Source organism: Arachis hypogaea, chromosome 5, assembly GCF_003086295.3.
Source record: "Arachis hypogaea cultivar Tifrunner chromosome 5, arahy.Tifrunner.gnm2.J5K5, whole genome shotgun sequence".
In the NCBI taxonomy this organism is placed as follows: domain Eukaryota; kingdom Viridiplantae; phylum Streptophyta; class Magnoliopsida; order Fabales; family Fabaceae; genus Arachis; species Arachis hypogaea.
This window is the reverse complement of record NC_092040.1, coordinates 49,565,079-49,582,475: the sequence shown is the minus strand read 5'-3', so window position 1 is coordinate 49,582,475 and position 17,397 is coordinate 49,565,079. Positions and strand designations below refer to the sequence as shown.

Genomic DNA, 17,397 nt, shown 5'->3' with positions numbered 1-17,397 from the left:
CAGAGAAATGAAATCATCAAGAACATCTTGAAGATCACTTAAGACACATGAATGAATGCAAGAAGAACAGAAACATGCAATTGACACCAAACTTAACATGAGACTCTAGACTCAAACAAGAAACATAAAATATTTTTTGGTTTTTATGATTTTATAATTTTTTTGGATTTTTCGAAAATTAAGTGGAAAAAGAAAATAAAGGTATCAAAATTCTTAATGAGAATTCCAGGAATCATGCAATGTTAGTCTAACGCTTCAGTCTAAAGGAATTAGACATGGCTAGCCAAGCTTCAGCAGGACATTGCATTCAAGAGCTAAATTGATGAAGATCAATCAGCTTTGGTGATGATAAGAACATCACCTTGAAACACTAGAATTCATTCTTAAGAACTCTGAAGAAAAATCCCTAATCTAAGCAACAAGATGAACCGTCAGTTGTCCAAACTCGAACAATCCCCGGCAACGGCGCCAAAAACTTGGTGCACGAAATTGTGATCATCAATGGCGCCATCAACATGGTACGCACAATTGTAATCTCAACTCTTTATCACAACTTCGCACAACTAACCAGCAAGTGTACTGGGTTGTCCAAGTAATAAACCTTACGCGAGTAAGGGTCGATCCCACAGAGATTGTTGGTATAAGCAAGCTATGATCACCTTGTAAATCTTAGTCAGGCAAACTCAAATGATTATGGATGATGTATGAATAAAACATAAAGATAAAGATAAAGATACTTATGTAATTCATTGGTAAGAATTTCAGATAAGCGAATGGAGATGCTTTGTCCCTTCCATCTCTCTGCTTTCCTACTGTCTTCATCCAATCCTTCTTACTCCTTTCCATGGTAAGCTGTATGTAGGGTTTCACTGTTGTCAGTGGCTACCTCCCATCCTCTCAGTGAAAATGTTCAACGCACCCTGTCACGGCACGGCTATTCAGCTGTCGGTTCTCGATCATGTCGGAATAGAATCCAGTGATTCTTTTGCGTCTGTCACTAACGCCCCACAATCGCGAGTTTGAAGCTCGCCACAGTCATTCAATCATTGAATCCTACTCAGAATACCACAGACAAGGTTTAGACCTTCCGGATTCTCTTGAATGCCGCCATCAATTCTAGCTTATACCACGAAGATTCCGATTAAGGGATCCAAGAGATAAACATTCAAGCCTTGTTTGCTTGTAGAACAGAAGTGGTTGTCAGGCACTCGTTCATAAGTGAGAATGATGATGAGTGTCACATAATCATCACATTCATCATGTTCTTGGGTGCAAATGAATATCTTAGAACAAGAATAAGCTGAATTGAATAGAAGAACAATAGTAATTGCATTAATACTCGAGGTACAGCAGAGCTCCACACCTTAATCTATGGTGTGTAGAAACTCCACCATTGAAAATACATAAGAACAAGGTCTAGGCATGGCCGTGAGGCCAGCCTCCCAATGATCTAAGATAGCATAAGAACAAAGATAGCTACCAAGATGAAAATACAATAGCAAAAGGCCCTATTTGTAGAGAACTAGTAGCCTAGGGTTTACAAAGATGAGTAAATGACATAAAAATCCACTTCCGGGCCCACTTGGTGTGTGCTTGGGCTAAGCATTGAAGCATTTTCGTATAGAGACTTTTCTTGGAGTTAAACGCCAGCTTTTGTGCCAGTTTGGGCGTTTAACTCCCATTCTTGTGCCAGTTCCGGCGTTTAACGCCGGGCAGTTTTGAGCTGATTTAGAACGCCGGTTTGGGCCATCAAATCTCGGGCAAAGTATGGACTATTATACATTGCTGAAAAGCCCAGGATGTCTACTTTCCAACGCCATTAAGAGCGCGCCAATTGGGCTTCTGTAGCTCCAGAAAATCCACTTCGAGTGCAGGGAGGTCAGATTCCAACAGCATCTGCAGTCCTTTTTAGTCTCTGAATCAGATTTTTGCTCAAGTCCCTCAATTTCAGCCAGAAAATACCTGAAATCATAGAAAAACACACAAACTCATAGTAAAGTCCAGAAAAGTGAATTTTAACTAAAAAATAACTAAAACATACTAAAAACATACTAAAAACAATGCCAAAAAGCGTATAAATTATCCGCTCATCAGTCATGAAGGTCCAAGTGAAAAGCTTGAGACTGAGTGCTTAAAGTCATGATCCAAGGCAAAAAGATTGTGCTCAAGAACCCTGGACACCTCTAACTGGGGACTTTAGCAAAGCTGAGTCACAATCTGAAAAGGTTCACCCAGTTATGTGTCTGTGGTGGCATTTATGTATCCAGTGGTAATACTGGAAAACAAAGTGTTTAGGGCCACGACCAAGACTCGTAAAGTAGCTGTGTTCAAGAATCAACATACTAAACTAGCAGAGTCAATAACACTATCCAAAATTCTAAGTTCTTATAGATGCCAATCATTCTAAATTTCAAATGATAAAGTGAGATGCCAAAACTGTTCAGAAGCAAAAAGATACTAGCCCCGCTCATCTAATTGGGACTAAGCTTCATTGATATTGTGGGATTCATTGTATATTATCTTCTTTTTATCCAAATTTGGTTTCAGTTGCTTGGGGACAAGCAACAATTTAAGTTTGGTGTTGTGATGAGCGGATAATTTATACGCTTTTTGGCATTGTTTTTACATAGTTTTTAGTATGATTTAGTAAGTTTTTAGTATATTTTCTGTGATTTCAGGTATTTTCTGGCTGAAATTGAGGGACCTGAGCAAAAATCTGTCAGAGGCTAACAAAGGACTGCTGATGTTGTTGGATTCTGATCTCCCTGCACTCGAAATGGAATTTTTGGAGCTATAGGAGTCCAAATGGCGCGCTCTCAATTGCGTTGGAAAGTAGACATCCAGGCTTTCCAGCAACATATAATAGTCTGTACTTTGCCTGAGTTTAGATGACGTAAACGGGCATTTAACGCCAGCTTTCTATCCTATTCTGGCGTTAAATGCTAGAAACAAGCTGCAAAGCAGAGTTAAATGCTAGAAATAAGTTACAAACTGGCGTTTAACTCCAAGGAATACCTCTACACATGAAAGCTTCAATTCTCAGCCCAAGCACACACCAAGTGGGCCTGAAAGTGGATTTCTGCATCATTTACTCATTTCTTTAACCCTAGTAACTAGTTTAGTATAAATAGAACTTTTTACTATTGTATTAGATATCTTGGTATCTATCTTTGATCAGTTTATGTGATCTTAGACATTGGTGGCTGGCCTCACGGCCATGCTTGAACCTTTATCACTTATGTATTTTCAACGGTGGAGTTTCTACACACCATAGATTAAGGTGTGGAGCTCTGCTGTTCCTCAAGTATTAATGCAATTACTACTGTTTTCTATTCAATTCATGCTTATTCTTATTCTAAGATATTCATTCACACTTCAATTTGATGAATGTGATGATCCGTGACACTCATTACCATTCTCACTTATGAATGTGTGCCTGACAAACACTTCCGTTCTACCTGCAAAAGCTAGAGTGTGTATCTCTTGGATTCCTGATCCATGCGTTTGATTCCCTCTCCTGACAACAGAGCCTTCAATTCCTTGAGATCAGAGTCTTCGTGGTATAAGCTAGAATCCATTGGCAGCATTCTTGAGATCCGGAAAGTCTAAACCTTGTCTGTGATATTCCGAGTAGGATCTGGGATGGGATGACTGTGATGAGCTTCAAACTCACAACTGTAGGGCGTGGTGACAGACGCAAAAGTATAGTAAATCCTATTCCTACACGATCAAGAACCAACAGCTGATTAGCCATCCGGAAAATCGTAGAGGACCATTTTCACTGACAGGATGGGAAGTAGCCATTGACAACGGTGACACCCAACATACAGCTTGCCATAGAAAGGAGTATGAAGGATTGGATGAAGGCAGTAGGAAAGCAGAGATTCAGAAGAAACAACGCATCTCCATAGGCTTATCTAAAATTTCCACCAATGAATTACATAAGTATCTCTATCTTCATTTTATGTTTTATTTATCTTTTAATTATTAAAACTCCATAACCATTTGAATCCGCCTGACTGAGATTTACAAGGAGACCATAGCTTGCTTCAAGCTGACAATCTCCGTGGGATCGACCCTTACTCACGTAAGGTTTATTATTTGGACGACCCAGTGCACTTGCTGGTTAGTTGTGCGAACTTATGAAAAAGAGTGATATTACAATTGTGTGTACCAAGCTGTTGGCGCCATTGAGATCACAATTTCGTGCACCAATGCACACCCAAACAATACACACAAATACAAATGATGCATGTCTGCCCTATGGCCAATGAGCTCATCTGTTAATTTTACAGCCAAATCCGACATGTCCAGTAGCTAATCCTGGATGGTTCCAACGTGCATGTATCTACCAAGAGGAATTTTATATCTTTATGGAGGAACGTCTGAAAAGGTATAAGTGTTTGGCCACATCTTGCGATGAAGGTTCAACAGAATCTCAAATCTCAACTTGGAGCAAGTGGAGCTGACCCACTGCATCTATCTAGGAAAATTCGTGACTCAGATAAATTTTTAAATCACATATCATTCTCAACCAGGAGCAAGTGGGGGCGAACCACTACATCTATCCCAGGAGACTCAAACCATAATCCGGAGCAAGTGGAATCACAACACTGCATCTACCCAGGAAATTATACTTCACCACATCCCGGAGAAAATGAAATCACACACTGCATCTACCAACGCAGGTACACTTCATCAGACTCAGTCTCATTATCTCTTTCATCCTCAGTAAAAATCAATCATAATCATTTCTCATTACCACAATCATTCGCATCTTATCTCCTTTTAGAAACAATTCAAATTTTTTTCTCTTTCATAAAACTCCTGTTCACCAAATCAGAATTCTCAAATTGACCTCAAAAATCTATTCTTCAATTCTGTTTGAAATCCTCAAAAGTATAACTTTTAGATTTGAAATAATTTCTTAAAGCTTCATTTCAACTTCATTCTCAAATCATAATTATTTTCTTAATAAATCAAACTAAAAAAAAAACTCTTTTTGCAATAAATCGAACCCAAATCATAACTCTTTTCTTAATAAGTCAAGCTCAAAACAAAATTATTTTCTCAAAAAATTAAACTCAAAATATAATACTTTTCTTAATAAATCAAACTCAAAACATAATTCCTTTCTTAATAAATAAAACTCAAAACATAATTCCTTTCTGAATTTAAAACATGACTCTTTCTGTAATAAATCGAAATTAAATAATATAATTCTTGAATCAAATTTTCTTTTAAATAATGTAACACCGGGTTACCCTAAGCATTACCTTTAGCCGTAAAGCAAAGGATAACAAAGTGCCACGACAGTTATAAGCTTATAATATATAATATATTTAGAAGAAAATAGTAATACTAGAAGCCCGATGAAGGAATAAAAAATTCAAGAATAGTATAAAGCGGATTTACAAAACGGAGAGCATTCACATACGATAACTAAAAGCACAAGCACCAACAGGATAAAGCATAAAACAAATAAAACCATTAGATTGCACCAGGATACACAAGGGAATAATTTAAGTAAACAATATATATATATATATATATATATATATATATATATATATATATATATATATAAGTCTGAAATACCAAAAAGAGGACTAGTCGCAGCCTGCAGAGTTTAGGCCGGCTAATCAAATTGAATACAACAGAGTTTTAAAGTTTAAAACAGTAACAACATATCCCTCAAAGTTTTTCAGAAATACAGCCTCTAAAGCAACAACGTTAAATATAGAAAAAGTGAGAGTACTACAACAAAAGTAAAAATGAAAGAAAACTTAAGGGAGACCATACTCTGCTCTGTTACCACATCTGCAAACTCCCCATGGTGGGTTGCAACCTGCATCTGAAAAACAATAACAAAGTATGGAATGAGAACCGGAGGTTCTTAGTATGGTTACAGTGCCCAATATATAAGATGTAAGGTTCTGGGACGCCAAAGGCAATCCTAGAACTTCACATCGAAAATGAATATTCAAGCTTAACAAAAATAAATAACTTAAGCCATAAACCATAAACAGGGTTATCTAAACTTAAGGGATTACTAACTAAACTAGTCACCGCTGTCCCACAGCCTTCACCAACCTACCCTCTGTGCGATTCCCTCGCCATTGCATACCTAACCTCCTCAGCACCAGACAATCAAGATAATGCAAGCAAGTAAAATACAGGTAGTATTCATATATAACAAGTAATTCAAGAAGCAAGTAGGCATATTATACAACTAGGCAAACTCAAGTAATCAAACCAAACAAGTACATAAGAGATACATATGATTAATGTCTATCCTATTGGCTCGTGATATCACTTGTCGGTCCATAAATGCCAATCTGACACATCCTTTCGGATGTAGCTTTTCTGCCACTTCCACGGATATAGTACCGGGCACACTCTACTGACCCACGGATATAGTGTCGGGCACACTTTATTAACCCACAGATATAGTGTCAGGCACACTCGCATGCGTAACCCAAGGATATAGTGCATGGCACACTCTTGCAGCAGAAAAGGTTATTATCATAATTTATTCCCAGGGATATAGTGCCCTGCACACTATCATGCTTAACCCAAGGATATAGTGTCTCCCAAACTCTCCACATTCAACAAGATCATCATTCTTCTCTGAGTTCTCATCGTACTTAACCCGAGAATATAGTGCCTGGCACACTCTCAACATTCAACAAGATCATTATTCCTTTTTGAGTTATCCTCATACTTAACCCAAGGATATAGTTCCTAGCATACTCTCAACATTCAACAAGTTCATCATTCCTTTCTGAGTCCTCAACTCATCATAACCATCATCCATTTTCCATTTTCTCAAATTTACTATCAACTATCATCACCTCTCAAGTCTTCTTCGTCATCCCCAACATAGTATTCTGCTCGCTCAACCAAAACTTCAGCACCCTAAACCTCCATTTTCTAAACTCATAACCAAAAATTCCCCTTTTTAATTAACTTATTGTTTTCTCCCTTGATTTAAGATCCTAAAACTGGCAAAATGGTTTTTAAACAAGTGTTTCAGAAGTTTACAAGCTTGTCGGGAAGGTAAAATAGTTAAAAGCAAGGTTTTCTTTGAAAAACAGCGCAATGTGCGTACGCATAGGGCTGTGCGCACGCACGCCCAGGAGGATTTTCAAGATGTGTGCGTACGCATAGGAGTGTGCGTACGCACAGAGAGTAAAAATTTTCCACTCTGTGTATACGCACAGATACGTGCGAATGCCCTTAACAGAATGCACCTTCCAGTGTGTGCATGCGCACCAGAGTGTGCGTGAGCACACCAACCAAAAATCACAAATTCTGCAACATTACAGAATTCAGATTTCTGGCACCAACTTCCGACGATCATATCTTTCTCTAGAAAATTTTGATTTCTACAAAATCTATACCATTTTAAAGCTCTTTAAATTATCTTTAATTTGGTACATAAATCATTCAATTTCAAAAACCGTAGCTCAACATATGATCTGTCAAAGTTCACCAAAAATTTATTTTTACCCAAAAATCTCTAAACCTCAATTTTACCAAAACTCCTAATTCAAAACCAAACTAATCACAACCCAAACAATACCAAAACAACATAAAAGTCCATACCATTCCTCTCCCAACTCAACCATCCATAATATCCCAATTACACCATTCACTACGATCAAAATCCTTAATCAATAACATCTAAAACCATCATAAACACTCATAATCATCATCAACCAACAACAACATCCACAACTACTACAAATCCTCATCAATTTCAATAATCATCACCAAATAATATCTAACATTACCCAAATCTATCAAAATGTTTATTCCTCACATTAACCTCATAAAACTCACATCTTTCACCAATTGTCATCAACATTAATATTCATACTCCTCATCAATTAAGCTCAACATTAGCAATCATTATCAACATTCACATTACCACAATCAACATACACACTCATCAACATCAACCAACATTATAATATATCATTAACACCAATAACCCTCATACCCCTTATTAAGATCCCACTCGTCATCAATATCATCAAACCCTCATTAACAACAATAAACAACAACCTTCATCGTCAACTTCCATACAACTTATCATCAAACATCAATTTTACATACAATTAAATATACACCCAAATATTCAATCCTATCTTAAGGTCAACTAGCCTAAGTGACTAGAAACATTACATATTACATAAAGGAAACCGAAACCATACCTTGGTCGATTCTCAATAAGCACAAAACACCACTTTGAGTCCAAACATGCTTCCAAAAAGCCATGCCAACTCCAACAAGCACCAACGCTCAAACTAACATCATATAACATACAAACATCAAACCTAGGGTTCATAAAAATAACTAAACACAAGGATTTAGTGAAACCTTACCATACCCAATGAGATTAGGGGTAAAATTCAATAATTACCCGCTACTAGCGATCACCTAAACAAGCAAAACCAGAAAAACTACTCAAAAATCAAACCTAAAAATGCAGAAACTCTAGGGCTAGAAACTAGAGCTAGAGTTTCAAAATCTTACCAGCAAAACCTAGATAGAAATGAAGAGCTCGTCGAGAGCTTCATGTGGGCATAAACAGCTCGTTAATCGGAGCTCCGTAGCTTAAGTTATGGCTTGAACAAGGAGAAGGTGAATGGTGTCATCCCCCTTCTCTTCTCTTCTCTTCACCATCAGCGCCGCCCACTCTCTCTTTAGCTTAAAAATGAGCTAAATGCTCATTAAATGGCCTTATATATGTTGGGCCTTGGACTCGATTTAGGTCCGGTCCAACCCGTCAGCGATTTAGGTCCGTTTGGCCCACTTTGGGTAAAAACCTTTAAGATTAGCGCCTGATTTTCAATTCTAAAATTGTTTTTGTCTTTTCAAAATAATAAACAAATTTTTCAAAATCTTATTGTTCTCAAAACACGGTACCGGACAGTCTAGAACCGGTACTGCCGGCTTAAGTACTGGTACACATTTTTACAAAAATCTTTCGCAAAAGATACATTTTTCAACTCAGAAAAATTTATCGAAATCAAATTTCACATTTATATTTCAAATTAAAACTTCTAAATTTTGAATATACTCTGAGAACTTAAAAATTATTTTATTACAGTGGTTAAGCCGATTATTACAAATAACGCTTCAAACAAAGTCTCAAAGTTTTATAAAAATTTCGTCAGCATCTCCTCTAAAATTCGGAGTTTGTCACCCTTCAAGGGTTCCAACAACCAAACTAAACACCTCTCAGTCATTCTAATCATTTCCAATAAATTGTTATCTTAACAACTCTAACTCAACTCAAGGAAATCAATAATACCCCAAAATTTGAACAACAAATCCAGTGAATCACAATAATTCAACCTCCATTATCGATACGGGTTTAAATGCTCAATAATCATTATATCACAATTCAAAATCCAATTTAATCAATCGATAAACCAATCATTTATCTAAGACAACTCAGTTCAATCCATAACATTCATATAATCACCAAAAAATATATCATTTGCATCAATATCGATTTATAGCAGTTCTTGAAAATAAAATAAGTTTAAGAAAAGTGCCCTTACCTCGATCGCAACTCAACTACGTGACAGAATTCCTTTTTCTCTCGGCTCACAACAACGACAGCCGCAAGCACATCTCCAAACCACTTCTACAACAACAATGGCAACTTTTATCGCAACATGTAATAACCGAAGGTCAACCCTATAGAATAATGCCACAAAAACCTGAGCAACATATAACAGAACAGCAATCAAAAGAGTTTTTCAAGAAAAACAACTTACCATAGAAAGAAAGGAACCAAGAATAAAGAAGTGGCAGCTCTGACGGTGATTCTGGCGACACCCGCATCATACCCGGTGACCAGGATGGTTGTGAAGCAGCTCCAACATCCGCAGGTAGCTCAACGGCAAACTCCATCCGCAACAACGACCACCGTAGCGACAACACCCCTCCTCACCGTCACCTCCTTTCTTCCTGGCATTTAACACCCGTGGCGGACTCACCCATCGGTGGAGATAAACGCAACAATGACGATGGGTTGCAATAGCTCAACGGCGGCAGTCCTCCCTCCTCCTCACTTTAAATTTTTCTCTCTTTCTTCGCAGATCGATTTTCTTGACAGCGGCTCATGGATGAATCGACAGCGACGTGAGCTTGGGGCTCTATAGACTGGACGGCGCCCTGAAGCAGCTCGTCGGTGAGCTCCAGGCGGCGATGGGACACGAACAACCTCCTTCTCCCCGTGGGCTCTCTCTCTTCATGCGAACCTTCCCTTCTCGGTGACTCAGTAGCGCCAACACTTCCTCCCTTCCAGCTCAGCGACGATGGCGAAGGCAATGGCAGTGGCAGCGACCTCCCACTCTATCGGCAACGAGCTCCCCTCTCCTTCTCTCTTCTTTCTCTTCTCTCCCTCTTCTCCATTATCCATCTTCTCTCTTTCCCTTTCCCCGTTTCTTTTCTTTTTCTTTTATGTTAGTGTGTGTATGTGTGTGGTTTGTGGGTGGCGGCGGTAAGGAGGGAAAATGTGAGGGAGAGTGAGTGTGTAATAGAGTTAGGGTTAGGCTTTATGTAGATAATTGGGGATTTTGGGATCTGATAGAATAAAATATTAATAAAAATAAAAAGAGTAGAGCAATAATTTAAAACTAACTTAAATACAAAACAATTATCTTTGAAAATACCATTTTATTATCGACTTGTAAATTTATTTTCAAATAAATACTAATTCAATAAAATTTAGAGATAATTAAATTAATTCCCTTTTATTTATAAAATAATGTTCAAAAGCTTAATATTCAAATCAAAGCACATAAAATTTTCATTATTTTTCAATTATTGAACTTCTAAAAAGTTTTCTCAACTTATACATAAAAATATTTGAAAATACAATCTTAAATAAATAAATTAAATCATAAATATCTTATTATTTATTTTTTAAAAATTCGGGGTCTTACAATTTGAATTTGTGACTGTGTAATAAAGCTTCATATTTGTGAAATTCTGCATAAGAAATCTAGGACATGGACTGATATTCAAAGAATTATTATGGAGGATCTTAAAAATCTATATAACTAAGAAGCAGCAACCAAAAGAAAAGAAAAAGAAAAAGAAAAAGAAAAAGAAAAACAAAGAACAAAGAACAAAGCTCAAGTACCAATGACTAAGCAGGATGAAAAGAAACAAAACTAAAAGAACGCCTTCCTAGTTAAATGCTTATGGTGTGACTATGTCAAGGAAAGAGGCTTGAGAAAGTAAATTCGAGGGGTATTTTAACACCCAATACCTTGAACCAATTAGGTCGGGAATCGATAGAAAACTCATTTAACAAGGCCACCTTGAGATAAAACACTCAGAGTCAAGACTAAGTGAAACTATTCCAGAAATATGAGAATAAAGAATGTTGTCTTCAAGGTGAAAATATACAAAGAGACTTCCATATTGACATCCAAATAAAATTCCTAAACTCCAAGGTCTTCAAATATAAAGGATAACAAGTATTAGAGCTCATGCATGTGCACATAATTGAGTTTACCTTATTCACATATCACTTCACTCATTACAAGATTTCAGGCAATGCTTCAACTCAATTCAATCAAGAGCACACTTATTGCATAGCCCTAAGTAAGACTTTAAGTTTGGTGTTGTGATGCATGAGCATCATTAGTACTTTTTCTTTGATATTTCATATAGAAAATTAATAAATCTTGCTTGATAATGAAGTGTTCCAATGATTAATTTGAATATTACTTTGAGTACCTTGATTTAATGATTGTTGCAGGAAGTGTTAAAGAAAAGGCACAATAAAAAAGTCAACACAAAGGAATTTCCAAAGGACTTGTGTTAAACAAGAAAGACTTGGAGCTTGAAGACAAAAGAAGCGTGTGACACGCCAAGAATGAGCCAGTTGCACACCAGGGAAGATGGACCTCCAACTTCAAGCAAGAGTAGCCTATTGCATGCCAAAACACAAGGGGCATGTGCTTCATACACACCTTTGAGGCGCTAGAGGGAAGCACACATAAGACCTAGTGTGTTGCACGCCAGGAAAGAAAACCTCCCAGGTCACACTAAAAGGGACGTGTCACATGCCACAGCTAGGAGACGTGTCCCTAGCACATGCCCTTGATGAAGCATTCAAAGACAAGCCACAATAAGTGGCGTGTTGCACGTCAGGGAGAGGAAGCGTGTCTCCCACACACGCCTTTGAAGCACACAAAGCCAAGGAAGGAAGCCTGTCACATGGCAAGCTAAGGAAGAGTGTACATGCGACATGCCAAGCACCAAGCACACAAGGCCAGGTTAAATGAAGCGTGTGACAAGCCAAATATGAGGCGTGTTGCATGCCAAGATTGAGGCCCACTTTCACCCCAGTTTGAGGGTGTGTTGCGCACCAAGTTTGCTCCTCCAACTTCACCCAATTGTGTGGTGTGTTGCATGCCAAAATCAAGGGGAGTGTGTTGTGGACACGCCTTTGACCCCTCTTGTCAACGGGCGTGTAACACACTGCATTCCCAAGTGTAGCACGCTAAGATCCCCTTCAAGCGATTCCAAATTCACTCCAAGCGAAGCCCACAATCCACAATCAATCAAAGGCCAAAGGACCCATTAGCAAGCAAGCTTCATGACTAGTAATAGTTAGTTTGAAATTCAAAATTTGATGTAATTTGAATTTAATTTGAATTTCATTTTAGGATATATAGCTATAAAAGCCCATCGAGCATACTTTGATATGGGGCCCTCTGCTGTACACTTCTTCACACACTTTTCTCATTCATTTTGAATTCTAGCTCTATATCATGAGTCCATTAAAGGGAGGAGCTCTATGGAATTCTAATGGATTAATAATTTTTCTCTTCTTCTAAATCTCTGCATTGTTGTTCTAAGAGAGAGTTTTCGTTGTTTATCATAAAGATTCAATTCAATTGGAAAATAGCTTGAAGCTCACTTGAATTCCATGATTGAGTTGAAAAAGTAATAAGAGGAATTGAGGTTCAAAACTTCTTTCTCATAATTTTTATGATTTTAGATATGGAATTGATAAGTGACATAGGATACACCTTATCTGGATCTTGAGAATTGTGTGACTTTAAATAAGAGATTAAGCTTCACTCTTTTTATGAGCAATTGATCAAGAAATTGACAATTGATTAAGTCAAGAAAAATTGAATGACCAAGAAATTGAGGTTCAACTACTTATAATTTGCTAAAGATCTTTCTTTGCATGATTAAGAAGGAAGTGAGAATAATTGATCTTGAGGAGTCCTCATTTCCAAACCTTAACTTCTTAATTCAAATTACTCTCTCCGTCATTTACTTACTTTCCTCTAATTCAAGTTATTTACTAGCTTTCTTTCACTTCCAGTCATTCCAGTCATTTACTGCTTTCCTTTAATTATATCAAATTATTATGCTGTTTTAATTCCTAACCTTCATTTAATTACTATCAATTAAGTTACTCTTAGTTTATTACATCAATTTACTGCTTTTCTTCTATTGCTTCATTTATTTATGTTCATTTATTTGTTTTTCTTTAATTTCATTAGTGCTTTATTTAATTGCTTTTTTTTATTAGATCTTTACTTTCAAGTAGTTCTTTAACTTTGCATATCAACAAACCACATTTTAAATCGTTTAACTAGACTAATTAATTAATTATTATTGTTTAATCCGTTAATTCTCGTAAAAATGATAACTCACTTACTATGATATTACTTGATATGATTCGATATACTTACCAATATGTGGATTTGCTTAAATGCCCGCATCACCAGTCAGTAAAAAATCACCGATATAGTCATTGAAAATGGGTGATTTCTAGTAGTATATGATAGTTTTCTAGCTTTATACTTTATTTTATTATGGCCAATATATATATAATAAGTAGGTAAAGAAAACAAAAGAAAATCCTTACCGATAGTTAGGTAGTTTATGAACGAAAATACAAAAAAAATTATAGACATTTAGACATCTATATAGTTATTTTATTTTTAAACTATATTTTAGCGACGATTGTTACCGACGACAACAAAATATTTTTAAAAATAGTAAAATTTACCAATAATTAGTTAAAATTAATATACTTTTTTGATAGCCTAACTTCCAATAATATTAATTACCAATACCTTAGCCCCCGGTAGTAAGACTTACTGTTGACAATGCTTAATACACTACTACATGTTAGACCTTTAGTAACATTTACCTAGTAATGTTTATTAAAATATTAGTAATTATCATAAAATTAAATATTAAGTAAGATTTATACTCAAATGTTAGTAAATACATTTAATTTTTTAAAAACTTACAAAAAGTGTTGCCTATTCTCAACTAGATCTCAAAATTCAAGCAGGTGTTTTCATTTCCAGTTTTTCACTCTCGCCCTTAGTGCTCTAAAATGGTGAAACCACCTCTTCATCCTCCTCAATTTCTTGCTATGTGATGAGTTCATCTTTTTCAATATATTTTAGCTTGATTTGGATGGATTTCATCACACAAACTCACACTTAGGCACCAAAATAGCATACTTTTGTGTTTTGCCCCTAAATTGGACTTAAATATGAAAACACGCAATTTTATGCTTGAAATGAGAAATTTAATTCCACTTTTATTCCATTTGGTGTCATGATATGTTTGTTGATTACTTTGAGGTCATAGAGACAAGAATGGATAGCCAAAAATGGAAGAAAGCTTGTACAAGGGAGAACACTTGAAGAAAACAAGAAAAAGCACACACAGAAAAGTGTGCGTGCGCACAAGCAAGCATGCGCGCACACAAGAAGGAATTTGCATGTGTGCGTGCGCACAACTACCCATGCGTACACATGGAAGAACATTCAGCCAAGTGTGCATACGCACAGGACCCAACATGTGATTTCATTAATGAAGCATGTGCTGCGCGATTTCTAAGGGCTTTTGGTCCATTTTGGAAGGATTGAAGGCTAAATTGGAGTGCTATATCAAGGGAATTCAACACATATCAAGGGAGCTCACTTAGATAGTTTAATTTCATAGTATTAGGAGTAGGAGTAGTGTAGAGTAGATTGCTCTCTTAGGGTTTTAATTAGGGTTTACTTCAATTCTCAATTGTTTAGCATTCTATAGCAAGCTTTCATTTTAGATTTTGCTTCGTTCATTGTAAGTACTCTGAATCTTCTCTCTTTAATTATATCTCTTTTATTTTCATTGCTTCTTGGTTCAAGTGCTTTGTTTATATTTTCAATTTTGAGTTCTTGAAGTTTTGATTGATGAATTTACTGTTTTATGATTTATATATGCTTGATTACTTATTTGTAGTTGGTTTTGTGAATTGTTGGTTATAGTTTATTGTTTCTCTTTGCAATTTCTCATGTTTTGGTTATATACCCACCAAGTGTTTGTGAAAATGTCACTTGGTAATTTTGAGTAGATTTTCCCACCTCGGCATGGGATTTGAGTTCCTAGGACATTAGAGTCATAATATCTGACATTTAGTGATAATTCTTGGGTAGTTAGTTGACTCTTGTTTTCATTAAAGCTAGCTTTTTTATCAACCAGTTTGGTAAGTTAGCTAGGACTTATGGATTAAGGTCAATCATGCTTGCTTGATTTACTCCTCGATGTTAGGATTAACTAAGCGAGATTGACTCATCATAATTATCGTAGTTGTGGTTATGGCGATGATAGGATTCCTTGGATCCTCTTATTCCCAAATCAAGGCTCTTTTATGCACATCTTAGCATTTTAACTAGTTTTGACCTTACTTCCTTTTTATTTGCTTTAATATCAATTTTGATCATTCCTTAGTTCTTTTATTGCTTGGTTCTTTTAATCTTTTTGTTCTTTGATTGCACAAAACCCCTTTGTTTCTAACATCCGAAAGAATAACACTTCCATTGCATTCCTAGGGAGAACAACCCGAGGTTGAATGACTCTCGGTTTATTATTTTTATTGGAAAATACTAAACTTTGATTGAGAGGATTAATTATTGGTCTAGGCTATACTTGCAACGAAGAAACGCATATGTTGAATTGATTCTAGATCAACACTAATTTTTCTCATCAAGTTTTTGGTTCCGTTGCCGGGGAGCTAGCGTCATGAGTGCTATATTTTGGTTGTGGTAAATATGTCCATAGTGTGAATATATACTTTTGGGTTGTTCGTTTGATTTTGTTGGTAATTAGGATTTTTTTTATTTTGTTAATTGATGTCTTTGGTTTTTATCTTTAATTTTCTCTATGAGTTATCACCCTCTTGGTTTGGAGTTTAGTTGTGATCATTTTGTAGGGCTTGATAACCTCAATTTTGGATTGCATCATGGGATTGGGGCATCTATTTTAGAAGGAGCAACCTCCTCTATACTACAATGAGCAAAACCCTTCCCAATATGCATACCCAAACCAAGGATATGGTGGATTTCACTTTTATGATGCACCTCCACCACCATATACCTATGACTAATACCTCCAACATAATCCTCACTCACCACATTTTTAAACACCACACCACCACCACCATACACATTCTTACATACCACCTCTAGACACTTACCAACATGAACTACCTCCTACATATACAAAATTTCTCCCAAACTATGAACCTCATTCTTCACCCCAATGTGAAGCTTTTCCAGCCTTGACCCAAGTCCATCAAGACCTTCAAGCCTTTCTCCTAGAGCAAGAAGGATTCTGAAGGACACAAGGCACTTCATGGCTACCATAGGCGAAGCGATAAACCACTTAATCCTCATACACTCATCCGATCAAGGCATTCTTCTTGAGGAATGTGGAAGGTCAACTAGGGCTTGTAGTGAAGAGGAGAATATGGAGCCACAAGTGAAAGAGGAAGAGTTAGAGCATGAAGAAGAGGAAGAAAGTGAAGTGTTTGAACTGGAGGAGAGAAAGAGAGAATTAAGGGAGATTGATCAAGATGAGGATTCCATCATTGATGATTTTTTGTCCTCCTTGGTCAATCATCTTAATGATTCTAATGAGCCTCTTCCCCTTGAGTTTGAGAGAGACATGGAGGTAGACTTCTCACAACCTCCTTGTCATGATTTGAGTGATGGGAAAGAGGAAGTTCGTGAGGACGCAACTCCGTTCCAAGAACATATTGAGTGGATGGCAATTTCATCTATAAGTTTCATTGGCCCCCACCAATATGCTATATTGGAGACGGATTACCAATTTAAGGTCCTTCTTGGGTTGGTACATGGTGGAGGAAGAAGTAAGGGTTGCCAAAGGAGTCCAAAGCTCTTCAAGAAAGCCAATCTAAGCTTTGGGATTCAAGCATGGTGTGAAGTACAATTGGGTGATTTTCGGAGAATGTTAGGTTGCTACAAGGGTAAGTTGATAGCTTGTCCATCCGGCTTGAAGCATGAAGATCAACAAGAAGGTAAGCGGATGCCTAAA

At 36.7% G+C, this 17,397-nt stretch overlaps 2 long non-coding RNA genes across 3 annotated transcripts; one reads left to right on the top strand and one right to left on the bottom strand.

The window, feature by feature from the left end:
- Positions 1-5,595: 5,595 nt before the first annotated feature.
- On the bottom strand, positions 5,596-11,065 carry LOC112801578 (uncharacterized). Of its 2 annotated transcripts, none has more exons than XR_011882113.1 (3): positions 9,795-11,065; positions 9,576-9,714; positions 5,596-5,854 (listed from the first exon to the last, which is right to left on the bottom strand). It is a non-coding gene; the product is annotated as an uncharacterized lncRNA (long non-coding RNA). The 2 variants fall into 2 exon arrangements; XR_011882114.1 differs by having other exon boundaries at positions 9,576-9,661.
- A 367-nt stretch (positions 11,066-11,432) lies between these two features.
- Positions 11,433-15,192, top strand: LOC140184702 (uncharacterized). Its single transcript, XR_011882115.1, has 2 exons — positions 11,433-11,634; positions 11,792-15,192. It is a non-coding gene; the product is annotated as an uncharacterized lncRNA (long non-coding RNA).
- Positions 15,193-17,397: the final 2,205 nt, after the last annotated feature.